This window comes from Euphorbia lathyris, chromosome 6 (assembly GCF_963576675.1).
Source record: "Euphorbia lathyris chromosome 6, ddEupLath1.1, whole genome shotgun sequence".
NCBI classification, from domain to species: domain Eukaryota; kingdom Viridiplantae; phylum Streptophyta; class Magnoliopsida; order Malpighiales; family Euphorbiaceae; genus Euphorbia; species Euphorbia lathyris.
In genome coordinates, this window is record NC_088915.1 from 38,039,291 (window position 1) to 38,047,642 (window position 8,352).

General features: G+C 37.3%; 1 long non-coding RNA gene across 1 annotated transcript; it reads right to left on the bottom strand.

Moving 5' to 3' along the window:
• Positions 1–2,205: 2,205 nt before the first annotated feature.
• Positions 2,206–3,623, bottom strand: LOC136234154 (uncharacterized). The gene is made up of 3 exons (XR_010691090.1): positions 3,367–3,623; positions 2,940–3,078; positions 2,206–2,650 (listed from the first exon to the last, which is right to left on the bottom strand). It is a non-coding gene; the product is annotated as an uncharacterized lncRNA (long non-coding RNA).
• Positions 3,624–8,352: the final 4,729 nt, after the last annotated feature.

Genomic DNA, 8,352 nt, shown 5'->3' on the forward strand with positions numbered 1-8,352 from the left:
CCAAAGTTGTCCATTAACGCTGTTGATGAGATCAAGTCCGAACCCAAGAAAATCTGTCTTCCTGATAAAGTGGAACCATATTCTAACTCTTAAAATACTATGGTTTTAATTCTAATTCAGTGATTGCCAAATTGACCAATTTGTAAGGTGTTAATTGTGTGATTGTGGAAGTTATCAAATCAAACAAAGTAGGGGTGTTCAAAGTTCTTCGTTGTAGTTTGTAAATCAAAACCAACCAAATTAATCAAAAACTAAATAATCATAAAAAGAGAAACCAGATTAAATAGGAGGTCACTAACCAAACACCTAAAACTCATCATTTTAAAGTGAAAAGACAAATAGGAGAATGAAAAGTAGCTACCAAACACCCCCTAAATATGGCTATCGAACCCACAGAGCCTTTGTAAAAACCACAAGCTACTAACAATCATTCTTTATCTAGACAATCCAATTGAAGGATTTTGGTTTTGTAAATTAAAGTAACAAAGCGAGAAAGCATTAAAACGAGAAGTAATCAATGATAAAAAGCTTTAGGGATCCGATTTCACCTACTTAACTCCATTTATACATTAACAAGCAACATAAGTTAAACACAGTCTACCCCAGTTGAGATGGTAATTCCCCTCACAAGGTTCAATGCCAAGGTCTTAGACCACCAAACCCTCTTTCTTCACACTGATGTACTTATACACGATCAATATTGATTAAGAAAAGAAGAGAAGAAAACATAAATCCCAATGGAAAACCCTAGCAAATAATCAATAGAAACACACTGATTGGTACTCGGGTCTAAGAATTAATGTAGTTTTCTATTAATTGTTTTTAATAGTGGCCAATTTCAAATAATCGACTGAGGTAAAGTTAACTATATACCTGAGTTCTCTAATGGCGTTCCTATGTATTTAACTTAAATGGATGCTCAGAACATAAACTTTATTCAAAGGATTCCACTTAGTCCTAGCTAAGAGAGTTAGTTCGTAATTAGTAATTAAAGAACACAAAATAGATAACAGAAAACATAAATTCAGGAATTGAAAGACATATAAGATAATGAAAAGAACTAATATTTAAGTAAATTGAACAAAAGGAATACACTATCACCAGCTGATATTCAAGTTCAAGGATTATAGAGGCAATTGACTCAGCATTGAGTCCTTTGGATATAAGTTAGATGGGCTGGTTGGATACAAATTAGATGGAATGGATATGTATTAAGCTATGAAATAGATACATAAGCATTAAGTGATACACGAATTTTCCAATTTTCATTGATTGGTACAGAGTGAGACCATTGCTGACTAATTTATTGCTAGTCATTTTCGATTGCTGTTCTTATTTGACCAAATCAATAAATACACAACATATGGGTTGCACAGATGAATTACTCAGAAATTTCCACTATACTACAGATTCTTTTGATAAGTTGATTATAATGGATGACCAAGAAGAATTGTATTCCTCTGCTGCGATTTATGAAATTCCACGAAGAAGGCCAACTATTGATGACTCTGACCAGGATGATGCCCAAACCGATGAAGACGAAGATCAAGATGAGCAGGAGAGAATAGATAACAGCCTCTTAACAGATTTTGTAGAGGGGGCTAATTGGTTATTTTGGGATAAGTTGGGGAGGTGATTGATGATTTTAGAAGATTAGGTATGCAATTGAATTTAGAGATATCGTTTAAGGGACAAATTGAGCTTTAAGCCTAAAATAATTGTTGAAAACAATTTAAGAACAATGAAACAAAGCAGAATATTGTTATAAATAGAAAGCAAAATTTGATGCTAGATTTTCTTTAGGGATGGAAATTTGGTATCTTTCCTGACTTACTTTCTTGGAGTCATATTTGGAGGCTCACTTATATGCAGAAACAGAATCAAAGGAACTAAATATGACTCTAAAATATCAAATCATGGACTCAATTGATATGTAAAGTTTATCCTGAACCACCTTTTACAAGAGAAGTGGTTACACGCCCCTTATCCATCGAGTCAAACACATGAGTGTAGACTAAAAGAAAACAAAATATTTGTATTTTATTCAAACAAGCTCGAACTCAAATGTACTTTCAGTCAAGTACATAGATCATTGACAGAGGTAACTCAAATTTAAAAATAGCAGATAAAAGAAATCAAGACTTCAAAAATAATTAAACTAATTCACTAATGCCAACAACATAGCATCCAGAAACATAAAACAAATAATCCAAATCATGAATCACACTAATAATAACTGATTTTGAAATTGTCCAGGATTTAACATCAATTCAAAATTGAGAGAGAAGAGTCAATTAGCATTTTAAGCTAGCAAGAAACTGATACAATGAGAGGCAGAAAGGATCCACAAAATCAACAATACAAGCAGGTAAATTAAAATTCCAAATTAAAACTGGGTTAAGGGATCATGCAATATAAAATGATTAGAAACCTTGAAATTAAAACTAAGTTTTCATCAACCAAAGAAAACTTACATGCCTATGACGAAGAAATCAAAATAGAAGCATCTCTACAAATGCAAAATTGAAGAAGAAGAAGAGGAACAAGAAACTAATCAGGAAAATTAGAGAAGAATAGGGTTCACTTTCTCAAACTTTTATAGGCAGAAAGAGAGAGGGAGAGACGTTACAAACTCTGGAATGAAGAACACCTGCAGCAGTAAAAGAATTGAATCAAACCCTATGTATCCAAATGTTGAGAAAACTAAGGAACATTTACTGGTTCCTGTTCCAAAACCATGAAAAAAACAATTAAACACCTAAATTTGAACATATGCTTCCAAAAATGAATTAGATATTTATATGAAAACTCAAAGCCCGATGAAAGTGATTCTAAACTAGAGAAATTCAATAGAAGCATGAAAACCCATCTAATAAACATTCAAATCGATGAAAGCCAACCCACATAGATTGCAAAGGAAGAAGAATTTCTAAACATACCTCAGAACTATTTTGAGCATTTTCACGACACTCAAAAACACCAAAGACGAGAGGAAATCAGCACCCAAGTTCAGAGCTGTATAAATTTGAAGAACACATATTTAGATAAATTAGGGTTTACAGGATATATGAAGAACACCTGCAGCAGTAAAAGAATTGAATCAAACCCTATGTATCCAAATGTTGAGAAAACTAAGGAACATTTACTGGTTCCTGTTCCAAAACCATGAAAAAAACAATTAAACATCTAAATTTGAACACATGCTTCCAAAAATGAATTAGATATTTATATGAAAACTCAAAGCCCGTGAAAGTGATTCTAAACTAGAGAAATTCAATAGAAGCATGAAAACCCATCTAATAAACATTCAAATCGATGAAACCCAACCCACATAGATTGCAAAGGAAGAAGAATTTCTAAACATACCTCAGAACTATTTTGAGCGTTTTCACGGCACTCAAAAACACCAAAGAGGAGAGGAAATCAGCAACCAAGTTCAGAGCTGTATAAATTTGAAGAACACATATTTAGATAAATTAGGGTTTACAGGATATATGACGGAAAGAAAATGAAGGGTTATTGTAAAGGATATGTAGCAGGAAGAAAATGAAGGGTTTTTAGAGGAATTTTATAATTACAGGCGCCAAATGAGTTTTGGTTTGGCGCTCTTTATTTTTCAACGATTTGTGGCAAATTAATTAAAGTCCCCACTATTTGTCTAATATTTTGTGGCAAACAAAAAAAACCCCCCAAAATATTGTATGATATGTGGGGATTTCATGAATTCCCCACTAATACAGTACTTTATGTGGCAATTTAAAAATTCGCCACTAACAGTTTGATATTTGAGGTGTAATATTTGTCTGCCACAAATGTAATATATATAGTGGCGAATTTCATTTCCCCACTAATTTTTCCCCATTAAAAACCTCTTTTCTTGTAGTGGTAGGAGGTTGCTTTGCTGTCAAAATTCCTCAAAATATCTATGATGAACGTCTGAATGAATGCAAACACTCAATTATTCGACGGATTACATTGGCTCGAGGAGAAACTCCTTGGAAACATCCAGATTTGAATTGAAACTTAATAAAATATGGAATTGTAACATGGACTGGAAATTGATATCCCTAGGATGCGGATTTTATCATATCATTATGCCTACTGAGGAAGCATTACAAATGGTTTGGGGACATCGGGCATTGGTACTAAGGCCTGGAATAATGCGTTTCACAGCTTGGACTCCTGAGTTTGACCCTGGAATTCATAAATCTACCTCTGCACAGGTGTGGGTTGGTAGCGCGATTCGTCTAGCTGTGTTTACGGATGTAGTGTGATATGAGTGTGCTATGGGACTATGGATGTGGTCTTTATAAATTGCTCTTGACTCTACTTAGACGCTACGACTACTTAGGGGCAAGTGTACCTCGTCGTATCAAGTAATAATCCGGTTAAGACCGGGTATCGAATCCACGGGATTTATAATTACAAGTATTAGACGACTCGGTTTCGTGTGTTATTTAAGCGGTAATTACTTTGGGGTTAAGTAAGACACAACTACACACTATTCCTCACTATTGGCGACACAGATTCATGTAGCTAAAACTCTATGAAGTGGGATGAATATGATAAGTTATAACCATGATAAATAATGACTCTAAATGTATATGGATAATAGTTTACTCTTGCAAAGACGACCAAGTGTAGTAGAACCGACCCGTGAAGCACTTAAACTACGTGATTCCTAGTCAAGGCGTGTCTAATGCGGGGGAATTAGAAACTAGCGCTCGTAAGTTCCGTGGCTTGTCAATTCATACGGTTTCCGGTTTGTCACTTCCGGTAAGGCAACACCTATATAACTCCCTAAGGATAGCCCGAATGGCGGCGGTAATCGCGTTCTCCTACACAATAATCAATTATCAATATCAAAACAAGCAGTAAACATTAACACATAAAGGGAAATAGAGATTATAAATCATAAATTATGAATATGGAAAGTGATTAGATGAAATACAACCAAGCCTAGTACATAGGAAGAGTACAAGCTAATTAGCAAGTAAAAAGGGAGAATCCGCCTTTGGAACTAGCTAACCGGACTCAAAGCCGTCTCCTAGGTCGTGGAGGTGGAACTCTCGAGCTTGGTGACGAATGGTGGAACGGAACGTTAATGGAGCGCCGGAACAACGAACAAGCTCTCGAGGGGGAGAGTTTAACTTACAAAATCTGAATCTAAATTACAAGGAAAGAAAAGAGTATAGTGTAGCTCTCTAGCATGTAATTGGTATCAAATGAAGTTCAAGAGCTTCTTATTTATAGACATCAAGCAAGGGCAAGTTTGTAATTTCACAAAGCACAAGTATGGAGCAACATTATTTGGTGCAGAAATCCCATGATACGCCCCGCGTATATTGGTCTACGCCCCGCGTAAATGCCCATTCCGTCAGAAATCTCCTGCATGTGGACCAATTCGTTGTCTTGTTGTCTTAAGCACGCCCTACGTAAAAGATTGTACGCCCCGCGTGTTTGAGTCTCTGGAGTTTTATTGCTTGAATTGGTGCTTTTACGCCGTGCGTAGCTGAAGTACGCCCCGCGTAAAAGAGTCTCTGATCTTTTTATGCTGAGGAACTGCCTTTTATGCCCCGCGTATATGGTGGTACGCCCCGCGTAAGGAGAGTTTACTCTAGGAGACAATGCAGTCTGACTTTCAGGATTAGGCCAATTATTGCCGACATGTGTCATACGTCCCGCGTAGAGTGGCATACGCCCCACGTATGCTGAGTCAGTTCCACATGGCTTTTGCGGATAAGGCAATCATTACCGACACCATATTTCACGCCCCGCGTAGGGGATTATACGCCCCGCGTATGGAGTGGATTTTTGCTCCTTTCTCGTACCTGAAATACAAATCTTGAGAGCCGAGTTAGCTTGACGTTTTTATTTCCTAAACTAATAAAAAACGATGAAAATAAACTGAAAGTACGAGATTTATTTTTATTTCTTTATTTTATCAAAAACACTTTATTTTTGTAATTAAACTTATTTATTTTATCCAAAATCAACCCGTAAACCACGCTAAAAGATAGGGGTAAAATACCCCTATCAAACCTCCTCGGACTTTAAAGTTTTACTTGTCCTCAAGTAAAAGAAATCGAAAGACAAGGGATTGAGAAAATTAAGAAACAAACCGAAGGTTGGTTTTGCCAAGTGCGTGATTTCAAAGTTATGGTTTTGTGCAAAGGTTTCGGTAAGTACCTACGTAAACAATTGAGTCTGAAACTTGTTTGAAACCTCCATGATCAAGATTTAATAGGCAATATTAACGGGGGTTGATTATCTTTTGAGAACCCGATAGTACCTCGCCAAGGGATTTCGCTCTTACGCTCAATTTTAGGTGGGTCGGTGTTTTATCGCTCTTCTTTGCACTTACTCGAGATCATGTTGAATTTGCATTTTTATCCGGGTTTTTCCTCCTAAAATATGGTTAGGCAATATTAAAAATGAACCCGAAGGGGGGTTGTAATGTGGGTGGCTTCTTTAGTGGTTAGTTTAAAGAAACTCGAGTTCAAAAATACCGTTTTGTGATTGCACCGTATCATTGCTTATTTTGGCCTTGGCGAATTTTACAAGACGTACTTCAAAATTGCTCGGGTGGAGCTTTGAGAATGTCTTATTATTTATTGTATCCTTTGTTTTGATAGAGGCACAAAAACAATATTTTGAGAGCTAATGGTGCTCATTTGCTGAGGCCGTGACTTATTTCGGGTAATTCGGGTGCAACTTGATTATGTCGGTAATTTGAACAAGAGGAAAAAGGGTTAAATGTTAAAAGGGTATTAACAAAAAGTTGGTTAATAGGCTCGAGGGGGTTTCCTAATGTTTAATGAAAACGAGAAAAATAAATTAAGAAAAATTAGCCTAAGTGGGTTCGGTTTATCATCTATTGCCTTTTTACCACAATAAGTGTACTTAACCCGGTATTAGATGCAAATTCTATGAGTCGAGTGAAGTCAAAGTTCTCGAAAAATTGTGAAAGAATTAGAGTTCTCGTACGAACTCTTTTTGGCTCAAAATACCTCACAAAGATTCGGGTTTAATTGTGTACTATCAGGTTTTCACTAAATTCTCAACTATCCCGTTTTTATTGTCTTTTTAAAGTTTATTATGGAGGTGACATTTGGGTTAAGACTCAATGTCTTAGTTTAGTACTAATCCTAAGTTTTGCACAAATTCCCTAAATTTAAGATCAAGACTAAAATTTCTTAATCGAATCATTCCTTTATGTTCCGACACTTTTATTTTTGATGACAAATAACGGAACTTTAATTAATTTCCGAAGGAGGGATAACGTGTCGGGAAAATTTAAAAGAGTCAATAAATTAGTTTAATTATTTTGTTGTTATAAAATTTTTATTTTTGTTTTTGGTAGTGCAAAACAAACGTTAAGTGCGGGGTTGCACGTCCCTCCGCGTTATTTAAAATGACGCCTATTCCAAGGGCGTCGCAAAAAGAAACTAAAACAAAAACAAAAATAAAGTAAGAAAAGGAAAAGAAGAAAACCCTAAGTGGTCAGGGGCCCTACGCGAGGCGTGCCCAGAGGGGCGCTCCGCGTAGGGCGGCGTTTAAATCCTTTATTTGGGCAGAGACTTAAGTACGCGGGGCGTAATAAGGAGGGCGCCCCGCGTAAGTCGGTGTTTTCATTCTTGTTGGAGTCAGAGACTCAAATACGCGGGGCGTAATAGGGGACGCTCCGCGTGTTTGAGTTTCTGAACTGTAGGAACCACGGAAAGGAACTTATACGCGGGGCGTAAGAGGAGGTACGCCCTGCGTAAACGGTGTCCCTTGTAAAATTTTGGATCAGAGGCACAAAGATGCGGAGCGTGCATAGGAAGACGTCCCGCGTATTATATCGAATTGGGATTTGGCTTTCCGTGGCTGGGAAGCGAAACGAAGTAAACAAGTAAAAATTGAGCAGATATATACAGGGAGTTTGAGAGAGTCAAACCAATGGTACGTTTAGAATCGGAGTAGCTCGACTTTCCTTTGCGAGTGCAAGCTTAAGGTGGTGCGAGGAGTGTGGTTTCGCCTTGTTGTGGAAAAACGCCGCCGCGGTATATCTTTAGACGGTGGCCATTGACCCGTAGGGTTGCATTGTCGGGACCTTGAATTTCAATTGCTCCGGAGGGGTGCACATTGATGACGGTGTATGGTCCCGACCACCGACTTTTCAATTTTCCGGGGAATAACCGGAGGCGAGAATTGTAGAGGAGAACTTGATCCCCCTAGTTGAACTCCCGAATTTGGATGTGCTTGTCGTGCCACCGCTTGGTACGTTCTTTGTAGAGTTTGGCATTTTCATATGACCCCAAGCGGACCTCATCAAGAGTATTGAGTTGGAGGAGGCGGTGTTCTCCCGCA